This window comes from Mirounga angustirostris, unplaced genomic scaffold, assembly GCF_029215605.1.
Source record: "Mirounga angustirostris isolate CCGP_5_RB_7025 unplaced genomic scaffold, mMirAng1.0.hap1 SCAF_5, whole genome shotgun sequence".
Lineage (NCBI taxonomy): Eukaryota > Metazoa > Chordata > Mammalia > Carnivora > Phocidae > Mirounga > Mirounga angustirostris.
Window position 1 is genome coordinate 15,772,588 of NW_026991713.1, and position 16,813 is coordinate 15,789,400.

The following is a 16,813-nucleotide window of genomic DNA, read 5'->3' on the forward strand; positions in this document are numbered from 1 at the left end:
CCCACCAAATGATTTTTTTAAACTTTATATGGTTTAAAGTTCACTCTTTGTGCTATAAAGTTCTTTGGGTTTTGACCCTTGCATACTATCATGCATATATGCTATATGCATGATACTATATACTATACTATAGTATAGTATATAGTATACCTACTATAGTATAGTATACTATACCTACTATTACAGTATCATATGCAATAACTGCTTCATCCTAAAAAAGTCTCCAGTGTTTCACTCCCCACATTCCCCCCAAACCTCTGACAACCACTGGTGTTTTTACCACCTTTTTTTTTTTTATCAAAATGTTTTGCCTTTTTTAGACTCTTTCACTTAGCAATATATAACTAAGATTCATCCATGTCTTTTAGTGGCTTGATTGCTCGTTTCTTTTTATTGCTGAATAATATCCCACTGTATGTATGTGCCACAGTTTGATTATCCATTCACCTATTGAAGGACATCTTGGTTGCTTCCCTTTTCTGGCAATTATGAATAAAGCTGCTATAAACATTCCTATGCAGATTTTTTTTTTAAGATTTTATTTATTTATTTGAGAGAGAGAATGAGATAGAGAGAGCATGAGAGGGGGGAGGGTCAGAAGGAGAAGCAGACTCCCCGCTGAGCTGGGAGCCTGATGCGGGACTCGATCCAGGGACTCCAGGATCATGACCTGAGCCGAAGGCAGTCGCTTAACCAACTGAGCCACCCAGGCGCCCTCCTATGCAGATTTTTATGTATGCATAGGTTTTCAAATACACTGGGTAAATATCTAGAAGCATGATTGTTGGATAGTATGGTAAGACTATGTTTAGTTTTGTAAAAAACTGCCAAACTCTTCCAAAGTAGCTGTAGCATTCTGCATTTCCACCAGCAGTGAATGAGAAGTCCTGTTGCTTCATACCCTCACCAGAGGATCTGTACTGTCAGCTTTCTGGAGTTTTGCCATTCTAAAGGTGTGTAGTGGCATCTCATGGTTGTTTTAATTTGAAATTTACTAATGAGAAATGATGTTGAGCATCTCTTCATATGCTTATTTGATATCTATGTATCTTTGTTGCGATGTCTGTTCAGATCTTCTGCCCATTTTAAATTGTTTGTTTTCTTATGATGGATTTTATGAATTCCTTGTGTATTCTGAACACAATCCCTTTATCAGATATGCCTTTTGCAAATATTTTCTCCCAGTGTGTGGTTTGTCTTTCACAAAGCAGACTTTTCAATTTTTATAAAGTCTAACATCAATTTTTCTTTCATGGCTCATGATTTTAGTGTTATATCAAAAAACTCATTACCAAACCCAAGGTCACCTAGATTTCCTCTTGTTTTCTTCTAGATGTTTTTAGTTTTGAATCTTACATTTAGGTCTATAATCCAGTTTGAGTTAATTTTTGTGAAAAGTGTAAGTCTGGGTCTAGGTTCACTTATTTTTGCATGTGGACATCCAGTTGTTCTAGCACCATTTGCTGAAAAGGCTACTCTTGCTTCACTGAATCTCCTTTCCTTTTTTGTCAAAATAAGTTGACTATACCTGTTTAAGTCTATTTCTGGGTTACCTATTTTGTTCCATGAATCAATGTGTCCATTCTTTCACCAATACCACACTGTCTTGATTACTGAGGTTTATAGTAAGTCTTGAAATCGGGTAGGTGAGTCCCCAATTTTGTTCTTCTTTTTCAGGATCATTTTGCTTATTCTAGATTTTTTGGTATATTTAGACAATTTACATTAAAGTGATTATTGGTAGAGTTGGATTAATATCTACCATGTTTGTAACTGTGCTCTATTCCTTGCATCTGTTCTTTGTTTCTTTTTCTCTCCTTTTTTCTTCTGCCTTATATGGTTTTAACTGAGCATTTTATATGGTTTCATTTTATCTACTCTATTATGATATCAATTATACTTCTTTCTAAACTTTTCTTATGGTTGCCCTACTGTTTCCAAAATACATTTTTTTTAAAGATTTTATTTATTTATTAGAGAGAGAGAGGGAGGGAGAGAGCACAAGAGGGGGTAGGGCTAGAGGGAGAAGCAGACTCCCCGCCGAACAGGGAGCCCGATGTGGGACTCGATCCCGGGACTCCGGGATCATGACCTGAGCTGAAGGCAGTCGCTTAACCAACTGAGCCACCCAGGTGCCCTCCAAAATACATTTTTAACTAACCCAAGTCCACTCTCAAATCATACTCTATAGCTCATGAGTAGTGCAGGTACATTCTAACAGAGTACTATGAATTCCTCTCACTCATTCCCAAGGACACTGCTGTCATTTACTTCACTCATTCATATGCTATAACCACCCAACACATCATCATTATTATTACTCTTTTTAAATTATTACTTTATACAGTTATTAAGATTAAGAAAAATAGGGACGCCTAGGTGGCTCAGTCAGTTAAATGTCTGCCTTCGGCTCAGGTCATGATCTCAGGGTTCTGGGATCAAGTCCCACATTGGGCTCCCTGCTCATCAGGGAGTCTGCTTGTCCCTCTCCCTCTGCCCCTCCCACCCCACCTGTGCTCTCTCTCTCTCAAATAAATAAATAAAATCTTTAAGAAAGATTAAGAATAATAAAAATAAAAGATTTTACCTTCATTTATTCCTCCTCCTTTATATGAATGCAAGTTTCTCTCCTATATAATTTTCTTCTGCTGGAAGAAAATATTTTAACATTTCATGTAGGGCAGGTCTGCCAGCAGTGAATTCCTTCAGTTTGAGGGAATTTTGTTTGAGAAAGTCTTTATTTCTTCTACACTACTGAGGGATAATTTTGTGGAATATAGAATTCTAGGTTGGTGGCTTTTCTCTTTCAACATCTTAGATATTTCATTTCACTTTCTTTTTGTTTGCTTGCTTTCTGATGAGACTGTAATTCTTATCCTCTATAGGTAAGGTCTTTTTTCCTCCTCTGGATTCTCTCAAGATTCTCTCTTTGTCTTCAGTTTTCTGCAATTTGAGTATGATAGGCTGAGGTATAGTTTTTGGTATTTATTCTGCTTGGTATTCTCCGAGCTTCCTGGATCTGTGGTTGGTATCTGTCATTAATTTTGGATAATTCTTGGCATTATTTCAAATATTTCTTTTGCTCTGTTCTTCTCCTTCTGATATTCCAATTACATGTCTGTTACATATTTTGAAATTGTGAGATTGTTTCATAGTTCTTGAATGTTCTGTTCTGGTTTCTTTGTTTTGTCTTTGCATTTCTATTTGGGAAGTTTCTATTGACCCATTTTCAAGCTTACTGATTCTTTCTTTGGCCATGGTAAGTCTACTTATGAGCCCATCAAAGGAAATCTTAATTTATGTTATTTTAGAGTGTTTATCTCTAGCATTTCCTCCTGATTCTTTCTTAGAATTTCCATCTCTCTTCTTATATTTCCCACCTCTTCTTGCATGTTGTCTGCTTTTCCCATTAGAGCTCTTCACATGAATCATGGTTATCTTAAAATCTCTGTCTGATAATTCCAACACCTGTGTCATATCTGAGTCTGGTTCTGATGCTTGATCTCTGCAGACTTTTTTCCTGCTTCTGGTGTGCCTTGTAATTTTTTGTTGAAAGCCAGACATGTATTGAGGAACAGGGCCTGAGCCTTTAGTGTGAGGATTATGTTAATCTGGTTAGGAGTTGGACCGTGTTTAATGTTTCCTGTGGCTACAGGTGCCAGAGGATTCAAATTCCTCTTAGTGTTCTTGTTGTCTTCGCTCTTGACTTTGGGCTTCCCTAAGTACTCCTCATCTGTGAAGTGAAGGTCAGCATCTTGCAGTTCTTTCTGCTATATTCTACTGTTATTGTATTGGAGTAAACTGTGGGGGAAGGAGAGCATTTTATGGCCTCATTTAGAGTTCAGTGTTCCTGTGAGCTATGCCTCTGGCCTGTAACCTCCACAAGTGATTCTCTATTGGCACTGGTTTTCTTCCCTAAGTGAGATTGGAGGTTAGAGGGGGGCTGAAGGAGGAGCAATGCCCTTCCCCTAGGTGGGATAAGGCTCTGGTGCAGGCTTTTTCCCTGGAGCATAGTATTTTTTATGGACAACACTCTGGGTTGAGTAACAATGGTTACTCTTCCCCTGCCCCTGCCAGAGCCATTAGGGGATTTTTACAGCTTCTTAATCTGATAACCTGTTAGGGTTACTAAAGGTAAAGCCCACAAAAGTGTGAGGGCCCCCCAAAACTGAAGGCCCCCAAAGTTTCTCACTTTCAGGCTAGTCCACACTCACCCTCCAGAAATTCACCACAATTACCTTTAAACTTTCTTACTAGTTTATGGCTCCAGCAGCTTCTGCTCCAGGTAAGCAGATCTTAGATGTATCTCTGGATTTTCCTGTCTCTCTGGATTTCAAGGTGGCAGTTTGCCCTGCTGTTATAAACTGAATATTTGTGTCCCTCCACCCCCCAAATTAAATGTTGAAACTCTAACATCCAATGTGATGATATTAGGAGGTAGGGTCTTTGGGAGGTGATTAGGTCATGAGGGTGGAGCCCTCATGAATGAAATTAGTGCCCTTATGGAAGGGAACACAGAGAGCTAGCTCACTTGTCCTCCTTCCACTGTGTGAGGACACAGTGAGAAATTGGCAGTCTGCAACCCGAAAGACGGCTCTCACCAGAACCTGACCACACTGGCACCTGGTTTCCAACTTCCAGCCTCCAGAACTGTGAGAAATACATTTCTGTTGTTTATAGCCACTTAGTCTATGGTACTTTGTTACAGCAGCCCACCTGCAGACTTTGTTCTCTGCTGGGTTCAAAAAAGTTGATTTTCAGTTTACTCAGTTTTTTCTTATTGGAAGAATGGGAATGACTGGCTCCAAGCTCTTTACATGTGGGAACTGAGCCTGAAGTCCCCTAATCCTTTCTATCACTCTAATCATATCTTTTTCATGTAAAGGATCCTAGGTAAGCTCCACAAATGTAACCATTTTATTGAAGGGACTGGGCTCTTGTGGGTACAATTAAAAAACAACTCTTTCTCCCACTGTCCCTTTAGATATGCCCGTGCATGACTTCTTGTCCCAGCTCTAGGTGGAATCTCAGGCAGGATAACTTTCTGGCTCATATTAGATTAAAATTTTTTAAAAATTGAAATATAATTCAAATACCATGAAATTCACCCTTTGAAAGTATACAGTTCAGTAGTTTTTAGTATATTCATAAGGTTTAGCAACCATCACCACTATCTAACCCCAAAACATTGTCATCATCTCAGAAAGAAAATCCATACTCATTAGCAGTCACTCTCCAGTTACCTGCCAACAGTCCCAATCCCTGACAACCACTAACTGACTTTGTGTTTCTGTGCTTTTGCCCATTCTGGACATTTCATATAAATGAAATTATACAATATGTGGTCTTCTGCATCTGGCTTTTTTCCCTTAGCATAATGTTTTCAAGTTTTCTCGGTACTTCATTCCTTTTATGACTGAACAATATTCCACTGTATGGATATATCACATTTTGTATATCCATTCATCAGTTGATAGACATTTGGATTGTTTCTACTTCTTGGCTATTACGAATAATGCTGCTAGAACCATTCATGGACAATTTTTGTGTGGACATATATTTTCAATTCTCTGGGGTATATACCTAGGAGCAGAATTGCTGGGTCATATGGTAATTCTATGTTCAGCTTTTTGAGGAAATGCCACTGCTAGATTTTTTAAAAGTCCTCCAGGCACTTATAAAAACAGCAAGTCTTGTTTCAGCCATTTAAAAATGCAGAATAATAATTTAAAAATCCAAGTTCTTACCTAATGTAGAGTGTCTTCCCTCCTCCAGCTTGGCCTAGACCCCAGCTTGAAGCACGGCAAAGGGGGATTATATTGTCCTTCCTGGTTCCTCTGCCCCTATGGGTCATGACTTCTGACTCCTCTGACCTGAGGTCTGGCAGGGAGAGACAGTTTAATAAAAAGGAGGCACAGCCTTACATGGTGAGTTCAATTGTCATCTACACTGGCGCAGATTCTTTCTGTCCTGTGGCGCTATGAGAACGTGTTTGGTGATGCCCTTGCTGGGAGCTTCCTGTAATTCCTTTTGACCTGGGTAATGTCTCTCTTATGCCCAGTCTCTTACGACTCAATTTTCAATCGTGGGCAGCCTACCAATGTGACAGAGACTACTAATTACTCCCCAGTATCAGTTTTACCCTCCTTCCTCAGAAGTAGAGTCCCCAACTAGCTGAACACAAGACAAATCGGAATAATGGAATTTCCCAGCCTGCCTCATGGCTGGATGTGGCCTATAATAACCATGTTCTCGCCAACGGTATGTGAGAGTCATATGTGCAATTTTTGGGAATTGTCCTCAAATTCAGGGAGACTGCTTTTCTCCTTCCTCCCAGCTGGCTGCAATGCAGAAGAGATGGATGGAGCTAGAAGTCATGTTGGGCCCTCTGGTGTAAGCTATGTGTTGAGTATAGCAGAACAACAAGACAAAAGGATCCTGGATCGCTGATGATTTGGGAACCACCATATCAGCCCTGGCCTGCTTACATTTACCTGAGAGAAATTAACTTCTTTCTCTTTTATGTCTTGTTTGAGAAAAACTAACTTCTTTCTTGTCTTGCTATTGTGGGTTTTTTCCTTACTTGCAGCAAACTAAATCCTAACTAATACAATCCTACTCTGACTCTCGTGAAGTTGCAGAACGTCTGGAAGCCGTTCTCTTGCCTGGTGTCCCCACTGTAATTCTGAGAGGCAGCCTCGCTCCTGTGAGTCCAGGAGGCCCTTGGGGAAACTCACGCAGCCTTGTCCCTGTCATCAGTGAACGTGCATAGCCCTGTCCTTCGCCACTTCCTCAGTCCCATGGGCTCAGCCTCTCACTTTTGCTTTCTTTCATTTTTTTAAGATTTTGTTTATTTATTTGACAGAAAGAGATACAGCGAGAGAGGGAACACAAGCAGGGGAAGTGGGAGAGGGAGAAGCAGACTTCCCGCCGAGCAGGGAGCCCAATGAGGGGCTCGATCCCAGGACCCTGGGACCATGACCTGAGCTGAAGGCAGACGCCTAACAACTGAGCCACCCAGGTGCCCCTCACTTTCTTAGGCATGTGTCAGGCTTCAGATCTGAGCCGTGTTGAACCCTTTGAAGTTCCTGTTTTGCGTTGAGGGGAAGAAAGAATTCCCCTCCCCCCAAATCCCTCATAAGTGAAGGGAAGGGAAAATGCCACAACAATCCACTTCCTCTCTCCAAAGAAATCTTTCCCCTCTGGCCTCTCCAACCGCCTTCCTTTGTGAACAGAGGTGGGTGGTTCCTGAGGTTCACAGAAGAGGCTTCATCATCTCAGCATGCCCCACTAGGGCGTCTAGTACCACTAGGAAGTCTCACCTTGGGGCCTTAGTCAAAAAGAAAAAAAAGTTAGCGAACCCCAAAGCATCCAATTTTAACTTCCTTTCACCTCACAAATTATAATCTCTGGTATATTCTCTTTCAGGAGCCCCTACCTGGTAGCCAATTCAGAATGGCTAAGGAAGGCATGCTTTCTTTACGTCAGTAGCTCAAAATTTTTGTGGCCACAAATACCTTTGAGAAGTTTGTGAAAGTTGAGCCTCAGCCTCATTCCTGCCTCCCAAGCCTCCCCTCCCCCAAGCAATTCCAAGGACTCTTATACCAAGTCATGTGGAGGCAGGAGTTCTCAGAATATGGTCCGTGACTGGTTGACTCTGGTTACCTATCCAATGGTCTGCGTGTAGCAACAAGTGGCAGAGCTGGGTTTCAAACCTGGGCCCTCTGCCCCTGAAGCTTCACTCTTAACTTCCCCTATAGACATGTGAATGAGACCTTCTTGGGCCCTCTAGCCCAGCCCGGCCACCAGCTGGATGCATATGGCATGGAGCCAGAGGAACTGTCTGGCCAAGCCCACACGTGTTCCTGACCCACAGCATCATGGGAAACGAATCACTGAAGCTGCTAAGTTTTGAAGTGGTTCAAGGCTGTACTAGAAACACTTTCCACATGAGCATCCAGAACAATTAGAACTACTGGATACATGTGAATTAAAGTTTTCTGAATAAAATGTAATAGTTGAGGGAAAAAACAAAACAAAACAAAACCAAGACAGGACACATGGAGACACTCGCCTAGGTCTCCAGCCATTCACCATCAAGTTACATATAAATCCTGGCTAAAAAATGGCAAATGTCATCCCTTTCACAGATTTAAAACAAGTGGGAATAATTTAAAATATTGTTTTTATTGTTTACAAAATGTATTGAAACTCTGAGTTATGTGACCTAAAATTGGTGGACTACATATGTGTAGTCTTTCACTGATGGATGAAACCAAAAGCCCAAGAAGCGTGGCCATGGGGAATCCTCCCACAAAGCTGGTGGGCATCAGATGGTACTTCCAAAGCATTGGGGGAGGGGGAAGCAGCTCCTGGAGTATTAGGTGATAAAGGCAAGCTACAAAATAATTTGTAGTATCTGGTCCCACTGACAGACCCATTTGCTCCACAAATACTATGGAAGGGTCTCATGGATATAACGTTGGGTGAAAAAATCACATTGGAAAAGTATATGTAATATGTTTGTTTCTGGAGGAGGAGGTTATATGTATATATTTTAAAAACAATGAAAACATAAACATAAAACATTTAAATTGTTACCTATAGAGAACAGGGATAGAAGCTAGACTTAATATAACACAAAATTAAATTAAAAATCCTTAAAACCCAAAACCAAATGAAATAACCTAACCTAACTTTATATGCTATCAGTGGAAACCTCACAGAGAACAATTTAAATTACTGTTCAATTAGTAATTTGACTATATGTCCCTAGTGAGATATACTGTATAAAGAACTGTAAGACCACAAGAACATTAAACTCTCTTCAGTATTCGTATTGGTGTTGGTCTTGCTATTCAGAGACTGTGGTGCATGTTGTTAAGACCTGAGAACTGGAAGTTTTGGTATGGAAATAGATGCAAGATTAATGAAATTAAGAGAACCTTGTAGTCCTGAATTGAAAGCATTCCCATGAACTTGTGATACACTTTCTCTTCCTTTCTTCCTCTCTCCTCCACTTCATCCCTCCCCCTTCTTTCTCTCATTGATCTTAGCTTTAACCAGCAAAAAGACCTAGAAACAATTACTTGCTTAGTAGCAATCTGCATTCCTAACACCTGGATTGTGGCCTTGAAATGCCATTTCTCACAAAAAGAAAACTGTGCTCCTTGGAGAAATCGTTGTGTCCAGTCCTCGTACAGGAAATGTACAACAAGAGACTGGAATATCATGGCATGCCTGAAAGCAAGCAAGTTTTCAAGGGCTACTGGGTTTGTATCAAAAAGCAGCGAACTTGAATAGTTTCTCTTGGCCAAAGAGGGGACACTATGAGCACAAGAAAGATAGTAGTGGCAACGAATTGGAACATATGAAATATGTTTAATCATAATAATATCCCCCCAAAAACTCATTGAGTCCCCTCATTGAGATCTCACTGGTCTCACTGAAAGGATGCTGGGGAAGTAACTCATTATTTTGAAAACTGGTAAGTAAAGGAAAAGAATCAAGCACATATCCAGGCTTTACTAAATGAAATATACCTCTAAGTAGCAAAACAGTTGATGAAGGGGGGTTCCTCTAAATGGGTGTATCCTAGCCAATAAATGAAGAAGTGATAGAATCAGCATATCACCATTTTGCAACCTCTACTGAAGGAATGGAGCTTGGAGCATCAGTGGCTGCTGACATCACAGAAAGAGAGACAAGATATACATGGCTCCCACTGGAGGACCACAACCACCTATGAATGAGTCCTCTCACAAAAATCAACCTTGAATCCAATCAAGACTTTATATCTAATTGCAAACTGACAGAAGGTACAGAGGACAGAGAAGCACAATAAACAATACTAAGGAAATACAGTCAGCAAAGTCCAGATTATGGGAAACTAGAGGACGAGTGTCCTGGCTCTTCAACAAATAAATTGCAATTAGAAAAAAAAGGAGATAGGGACACGGGAGATTGGAGGGACTAGTAAGATCATAAGAGACTTAAAAGACCTATTAACTAATGTCAATTATTTGGATTCCAACTCTAACATCTGGGAAAAAGATTTATGAGACAATTGGGAAATCTGAACACTAACTGGATACTTACTGATAATAAGAGATTATTTTTACCTGTAATTGAGTGTGATAATGGTACCACAGTTATAGTTTTTAAAAAGAGTCCTTTTAGTGGTTCATACTGAAGCATTTATAGGTGAAATGATATTTGTAAATCCGCAATTTGCTTTACAACAACCTAGGAGGAGAAAGTGGGTGGGGTTACAGATACAAGATCAGTAATGAGTTGATAATTGTTGAAATTGAATGATGGGTACATGGAGATCCACTATGCTCCTCTCTCTAGTCTTGTAAATATTTGGAATTTTCCATGATTAAAGTTCAAAAAAGAGATTGTGTATGCATGTGTACATGTGTGTGCACTTGCATAACTACATATAGACAAAAGTCTAGAATACTAATTGGTATTAAGACACCCTTCCCATCATATCTGGTTAGAGGAGAATAAAACGGGGGAGAATAATGCCTGCCTAGCAGAGCTGGGTGGTGGCATAATTAATACAAAGGGGCTAGCCCATAGTAGGTGCTCAATCCCATAAATTTCCTTCACTAGCAAGATTGACCAAGTTGGTCAAACTCAAAACCATCAAACCTGTGGGGAAAACATCATGTTCTCACATCATCCTCCCTGCCCCCCTTGATCATGAATCCAAGAGCCCTCGCTAAGGAGTGGTGGTGGAAGGGATTAGGGGAATGAGACGCCTAGCTGAGTTGGCCCATTTTGTTCCTCTCTTACTGCCCCTCATCCATTCCTCCCGATCTCTGTGCATCCCCTTAGGGACCTGAGAATACAGGTTAGCTAATCTCATCAGTCATGACACTGATCAGGGTGTTCATTAAGTTAATTAATTAATGAGTTCTCCCAGCAGACCTGCCTGCAGGAGTCCGATGGTAGGGATTTCAAGCAGATTGATGGAGAGAGAACTCTGGGAGAGAGTGTTGAAACATTCACATCAGAGGCTACTCAGAGGCCAGTGGTGTTCCCTTGGTGTTGGCCCCTGTGAACCACTGAGTAGGAGGGAGACTAGGAGCTCCATGGCACCCTATTAAACTGCTACCTTCGACTCACCCTCCACCTCTGCAAATGCCTAGCTCCTTCATGCTCTTGAACCTGCTGTCATAGCTTAGAGATCCCTAGGATGCCTTCAGACTTCCTCTTCCTGGTCCTCTCCCTGTTCCCCAGTGCCTTACTCATGATCCCCACTCCTATTTCAAAACCCTTCCTTCCTTGGTTTGCTAGACACTGTTGTTTTGGGGTTTCTTTTGTTCCTACTTATCTCCATGCCCATCCACATGTGTTGGTGTCTCTGAGGTTCCATCTCTGGTCCTCTTCCCTCTGCACATCTCTGGGGAGGATGTCACACTCATTCCAATGCCCTCCATCCCTGGTGACTTCCCAGTCTGCCTTGGCAACCCCTGACTCCCATCTCCAGGCGTGCTGCCGACTCGGGTGTCCCACAGGCACCCAACTCAGCCTACCCCATATGGAACACATCATTCCCCCTCCACCACTGGCATTCGGTCTGTTGCTCATCTTGGTTTACTGGGTTTACTACTCGGGTGTCCAAGCCGTGATTTCAGAGCTCCTCCTTGATTCCTTTCTTTCTCTTGCTATAGTCCTGTCACCTCTACTTCCTTGCTCTCTCCACCTGCTGTCATCATCATCATTTGTCATCCTCCTTCTCCTCCCCACCAATTCCACCCAGGCTTTCCTTCCATTGGCTAATGTCCATTTATTCTTCCAAAACCAGCTCTGGCAGTTGCCTCCTCTGGGAAAGGTGTCCTGACTGCTTGGAAGCTTCCATTTTATGATATCACAGACTGGCTTCCCTTCTGCTGTTGCCCTGAAGGCAATTTAAGCCACTCAGCACTGGAACAGTTGGCTCTTTGGCTGAGCGCCCAACAGGACAGGGTCTTAAATTTAGGGTCCGTAATGTACAAAATACAAACCCACCACCTATGGTCTTCTTAACTCTGGAGACTCACACTAGGGCAGAGATTCTCACACCGTGAGAGGCAGGAGCAGAGAGCAGGTTACACTTCATTTCGGGAGACCCAACAATGAGAGCAGAGGTGAGAGCAGAGTTGTCAGCTTTGTTTAAATACTACCTTTCCTCTTCTTTTCTAGTGCTGAACATGTAGTTGAACTTGCCAAAGTTACATATATGAATGGAAGCCTCCCCACCCTCCAACCCTTATGTTGTAGCTTCTCTGTCTTCACTCCCAATTTTGAGCATCTAACTCATGACTTCATTCCCAGGACTTAAAATGTCCTCCACCTAGAAGAAACAGAGAATGTTGGTTGAATGGATGACTGGTTTAACCTCATGGACCTCTCCATGGATGGGCAATTCCACAGATAATGAAACAGCACATTATGCCATCTGAGCAAATGAAGTGGACCCACTGGGTCAAGGTCTCTATTGGCTTATCAGGATTCTAACCGGAATGAATGCTCTAAAGCAGGATTCCCAAAGGACAGCAGGGCTGAAAGGCTTAGAGGACTCCAGATCAGCTGATCAGCAGACAATATTTCTTTAAAGCCTCTCCTGTGGCTGGACCAACTCACCGATGGGCTCTGGCCATGTTCCGACTGCTCGTCTGCTTGCCTCTCTCTTCTCTAATCCAGGTTTAACGAGATGAGCATCATTAAGAAAGGCAGGGCGGTTATCCTTTAAGTGAACAAAGTGACTCTTCACAGAAGGACTGATTTTAATAACCCAGCGCAAGACCCCCTTTAAGGTACAGAATGATTCTGGCACATCAGTTAAGTGTTACACAAAACAGACGTGAGTATTCAAAATCAAAGGCGTTTTTCATTCATGTGAAAAAGGGATCAGTAAGCTGCATGAAAACTGGGGTGCATAAAAGTCCCGGGGGCCTCTGTCCACAGCAGGAAAAGCTCAGAGCATATTGGGCCCAGGGGGAGGCAACCTTGGCCGCCCATAACTCAGAGATAGAAGGCAGCGATCTTCAGGCGCTGCCTGTGTTTCATGTGCGGGCTCCTGCCTCTGATCTTTCAGCGGCTGCCTAATTGCCAGTGACTGTTTCTGTGGACACGAGGGTCTGCGAAATGTGTAAGGCCTGTATTTTTCCGAGGGAGACTTTTTCCTTTGCACATAAGCCAAAGATTCCTTCATACACAAATTCTTTCTTACGCAGGTCATCAGATTCTTACACGGGGGGACGTTAACGTGGAGATCGGTGCACACCACTGAATGTAAGTGTGTAGATGCAATCTGGTAACTCGAGGGAGTGGGATGCCGGATGGAAAGGCCAGCGAGGCCCTCTGCATGCCTTGCCTTGCCTTCCCAGGTGGAGACTGCGCTCCTAACCCAGTGCGAGGTAAATCAGCGGTTCCTTTTCCAGGAGTGCCTGTGGCTTCACCCTCAGTCAGCCACACCCTTCCACCCAGTCTCCACTGCAACACACATCATAGCGGATATTTACTGAGCACTTATTATGTAGGTCACATGCATTGGTGCCATCAGCCCTGTGAGTAGGTACTATTAGTACCTCGTTTCTACAGGGAGGAAACTGAAGCTAAATACAACGCCCAAGATCATACAGCTGGTTGATGGTGGAGCCAGAATTTGAAGGTAGGCAGTCTGGCTGCAGTCCTCAATCTCGACCACGGCACACTCTTGCCTCCTGGTTGATGGGTGATGGCTGGCTGAGCTTGGTGTCCAAGGTTCTGAGACCAAATTCGGGTTTAGCAGAGTAGCCTGCCTTGAGTGATTAGGGAACTGCCTATGGGGATCCAGACACAGACTAGAAGCACATGTACGTGTATTTGCATCCCTGACTTTATTTCAAAGGTCCTATAGCATCTGTACTCTCAGAACTGTGCCTGTCTCAATCTCTACAAATATTTACTCCTAGATTTTTGTACCATCTGACACTGAGTAAGGTAATTAGAGCAACTCTCCCTGCAGGCAGAGCAGGTAATGAATCACTAGCAGCCTTCTGTTTCATTTTCTGGACCAGTGTTGATATATTTCAGGCCCTGACAGATTGTAGACCTACTTGGGATATGCAGGACACGGAGTAATGGTGAAGGAAATTGTCTGGTAACTCAGAAAGACAGTTGCTGCGGCTGAGATTTCTGCTCTGGGGACCCTGCTGCTCATCTTAAAGCGCAGGCGGTACTGCAGCTTGCTAGGAGGGGGCTTATGACCCCCACTGACTTTCGGGGCTGTAATGCCCCATTCAAAGGGATGGCAGAGTCTTTGGCTTTGGGGTGGACTGAGGGCAGAACAGTCCCTGCCACATGGCAGGCAGGCAGGCAGACGCAAAGCTGAGGTTTGATTAGGTAAATGATGAAAATCAGGGTGCGTCTTTGAGAAAAAAATAGGTCCCATCTAAAACATCAGGCTGTGGGCAAATGTGGATAAAAATGGAGATGATAACTACCTTATTTTTTAATCATTGTAACATTATCATCAGACATATAAAAGCACATTTTACAACAGGGAATGAAACGTATTTAACTCGATAACCGATACGGCTGGAGTTTTCTCACATGCCGCTCAAGACTGGTCCATTGAAGAGAAAACAAGTGCTAGGTCATGCTAACGTGAGGCACTCGATTCCCCAGAAGCACAGCAGCTGTCCACTTACTGAGAACCCATCCACAGCACTAAACCTGAAAGCGAAGCTGTAATGGTTCTGGTTGGCTTTGCAAGTGACATCACTTTCCTCAGCATCATCTAGTTCCATGGTTCTCAGTCGCAAGAGCCGTTCGGCAGCGTCTGGAGACGGTCTCGTCACGGCTGGGGGATGTTACTGGCATCCTGTGGGTGGAAGCCAGGGGCGCTGCTCAACATCCCATAGTACAAGGGACAGCGTCCTACACAAAAACATTATTCGGCCCAACATGGCAATGGTGCTGAGGTGGAGAAACTCTGGTTTAGTTTGGGGTTTACTGATACAAGGAGTGGAAAGCCAACCTTTACTGAGGGTTCACCTCGGGGGCACGCAGTGTTCTCCGTTCTAAGGCACCGTGCACCTGAACTTGCTCATGACTTGTCGCAGCAAACCTACGGGGTGGGTAGTCTTCTTGCCCTGGACAGGCCAGCGTGAGGTGGATGAGGCAGGCAGGGAGCTTATACCCTCCTGAACGCCGAAGACTGAGACTCCTCCTATTAGGGGAAGACTTGGGCCTCCCCATGCCAGTCCAGGGCACGCAACACAGAAAGGGCAGAGTGGCTTCTGTCTCCCTGCTGACGACACCTCTACCCATTCATTGTTGGGACAGCAGGTAAATCGCTCTGGGGACTCCCCGACTCTTGTAGGCACAGCCTCTGGAAAGAGTTGGAAAAGCACAGCACCGGACTACCCCTGCAGGCCCTAAGGAAGCCTTGCAGCACCGAGGTTATCTCCGCTGACTCTGTGCTTGGCTTCGGAAGAGGCGACCGTGTTCCACCTGCGAGGACCTGCGAGGGCAGACCGAGATGACCAGCTGGGAGACAGACAGACATTGTAGCTTACCCAAGGGAGACTATCTTTGCGGGCCTGGCAGCAGCTCTGGGAGAGGTGGAGAGCTGCAGGAGAGAACAGAAACCTCAAGGCCGGAGCCAGAACCCAGTCAGCACAAGTGAGAAGCAGCACCGGAGGCTGCTGGAGAAGAGCTTTTCCGGTCTAAATCTCGCCTTTGATGCCAGCGTCCCCTGTGTAGACTCTCCACTGGCAGGGGCAGAGGTCGGGGAGGAGGCGAGCTGGGGCCGGAACTGTAGGAGGAGCGGTCCAATACAATCTACCGCTTACAGAGGACTACAACGCCAGCAAGAGAGAGGAAAGGGGGCTGCTAGTTCCTAAGAGGTGGGTTCTTTGGCACCCCTAAAAATCCAAAGGTTGGCTCTAAGGATGGGATCTCAAGCTCTTCGTGTAGCTTACAACGGTGGGCCTTAACTTCTAGGCTGCGTTGGACTTGTTAAAACAGAGATGGCTGGGTTGCACCTGAATTTCTGAGACGTTCCCAGGTGATGCTGATGCTGCCGGTCCACGGACCACACTCTGAGAGCCACTGGCCTAGAACGCCCCTATTGCCAGGCTACCCGACCCTCCAAGATCTGTCATCAGTCCTTAAACTGCAAAGGACATTCTTACTCCAGTTTCTTCAAAGACCGTGTTCATGGATGTCACTGTTTCAAGTACGGCAAACGCACCAAGCCTTCACTCCGGTTCTATTAAGACTGTGAATGTAAACTTCACCCCCACATCCAGTACAAAAGAATTCATATCCATCATCTGTTTTAATTTATTCAAACTGTTCCTTGCCTCCATTAACGTGAATGATTGGGAGTTAACCAGACTTAAAATTTATTGCGCATGGAACGAGAGCTATTACCTGGACTTGAAAAATACTTTAACTCCTCTGACCACGGTCTGAGATTTCAGACTTGTCAGTAAAAATGGGCGTTTGGGGTTGTTCTGAAACCTTCTGCCATGACATCCTGATCACAGTGAATCTGATTTGCTGAAGCAAATTTCTTTGCTCCCAGGGCCTATGTCTAAGATCCAAATTGGTAGCTTGATTTTGGCAACAAACAGTATATACTTCCGATTGCCACCATTTATTTTTTTCTCCCCCCATTTAAAAACGGCCTTAACTTAAAGCTTGACTCTACTTTCCCACCAGCCTGGGCCCTGTGGGGCTGATGTAGTAAAAATCCAACTTCTGCTCAGCAAATGAAATAAACTGTTTTCAAGACACATATGGAGTAAATATGGATGGTAAAGAGGTG